This window comes from Echiichthys vipera (assembly GCF_963691815.1).
Source record: "Echiichthys vipera genome assembly, chromosome: 9".
Classification (NCBI taxonomy): Eukaryota; Metazoa; Chordata; class Actinopteri; order Perciformes; family Trachinidae; genus Echiichthys; species Echiichthys vipera.
In genome coordinates, this window is record NC_139834.1 from 30,687,533 (window position 1) to 30,689,692 (window position 2,160).

Consider the following 2,160-nt stretch of genomic DNA (forward strand, 5'->3'; position numbering starts at 1 on the left):
TTCTGTTTTTTACTTCCTGGGGTGCAAAGTCCCGAGATGGCGTTGTCGGCCCCCCTTTTGTCCCCCCCCTTAACATTGTGTTACACTAAGCCGCTCCCACCACATACTGATTAATGATGAGAAATATTATACATATGGTTATATATAAATCAATGCTTAAATAGCCCCATTTGTTCAGTTTCAGTAAATTACTAAACATTTAAAAATAACACTGTTCAGTATCAGTTAATGTCTGACCATATACAATAAATGGCTAAATGAAACTGTCTGCTCACTAAATGTTTGACCATTTAAATAAAATAAAAATACATATCTAAATAGTTGTTTATTAGTAAATTCATTAACATTTAAATAAATAAATATAAATATACAGTATATTTACATGAGACTATTTCAAAATCACCCCAAGCATTGTTTTCTGCGTTATGTGTTGTGTAAAAAACGGCTTTCATATCAGAAAAGAAACACTGATGTCTGCGATATCAAATCTAAAACACATGTCTGGGTAATTCAGATATTAAAAGGAAGGAAGGAACCACTTCTTCATTAATATAATTAACTTTAATCTCACCACGGCCCTGCAAGCAGCTCCCAAACATCAGAAATGACAGAAACACAACAGTGTCACAGCAGTGAAGGAATCTCCAGGTGTGGATCAGGCTCTGATTGGATCACCACCTGGGTCCAGTCCAGCGCCATCATTGGTTAGTTGTGATAATGTTGTGCAGCTGGTTTGAAGGAATCATCAGAATCATGTCTGTAATTAACTGAGTCTTAACAGTCAGGACAAAAAGCAAATAATAATGGACCATCATGGTCAAGTTTATTGAGTTGTCTGTGAAAGGAACGATGTCCTGAACTGTTGAGAGAGCTATGAAGTCTTGATTCATTCAGCGGAAAACCTCAACTCATGTTTCATTTTAAATGTGATGGATTTAATGTGTCTTATTGACATTGAGCATCAAACATAATCCTGTACATGAGTGAAATATTATAAATTTACACATCACAGTGAATATAAAAACAGTGACACAAACACATATGGAGTGATCTCTTCTTACACATGAAGGCTAATGATCGATCTGCAAAAAATAAAGTCAGTATTAAGTCTATAGGGTGTTACGTTATCAACCAATAAATGTGAATAAATGACAAATCTTTCCAATGGATGTTTAACAAATGCTGTTATCTTCTCCCTTCTGTTAATGTCCGTCCACACATTCAAGGTCTGGCTCTCTTGCAGCAACATATTTACTAAATATTTGTCTCTTTATGGTCGTCCTTAATGTATGAGTCCAAAAAAAACAGTTTTATTGAAGGTTCACAAGGACTAATTACTGAACAGGCCGACAGGCACCCAAAGGGTCAGGGGGCCTGACTCACAAACTGATGCTGAAAACCCTATAAAATGATCACAAAGAGACACTCTTTGCTACAAAAACACAAAGTAACTAAAATAGATGCACAACCACCACAAAAAGATACAAAATGACTTCAAATGACCACAAAGAGATGTACATTCATTGGAGTTTGGGTGTTCTGTCTCTATGATGACACGGTGGGGGCCCCTTACATGTCTGTGCCCAGGGGCCCATTGTGTTGCATTCAAAATGATCTTCTAAGGCATTATGTATCCCTCTCCAAAACTCTTTTTCTTTTTCTTTTCTCCTCACTGTCCTATCAGTGTAACACAGTGCTTTTTAGTACTTATACTAAAGGATCTGGATTCTTCCTCGTCCGCTAGGACAGACTGTCACTTTTAGCTGCAACATTAAAAGACAGAGCCAATTCCTTTATCCACCTGCACAAGCCTCACATTCTGCTATAGTGCTTCCACGTACAAAAGGACATTTTGTCTGAGATCTAAATTCTCAAGTAGAAGTTTCTTAGTATAAGTACTGTGAATGTGCCAACAAAGCAAATTGAAGTTGAAGAAGGAAAATTAAAGAGCGAAAGACGAGAAAAGTGAAGGGGAGAGATCAACACGGTGAATATGAGAGGATGGGGGGGGGGGGGGGGGGCTGCGTACCAGTCAGTGCAGTGTGTGAAATGTGAACTGTGTGTGTGTGTGAGAGAGAGAGAGGGTGTGTGTAGGGGTGGATCCTCTCTCTTAAAGCTGGTCAGAAACAGAGAGATCTGCAGAGCTGAGAGTGAGAGGCA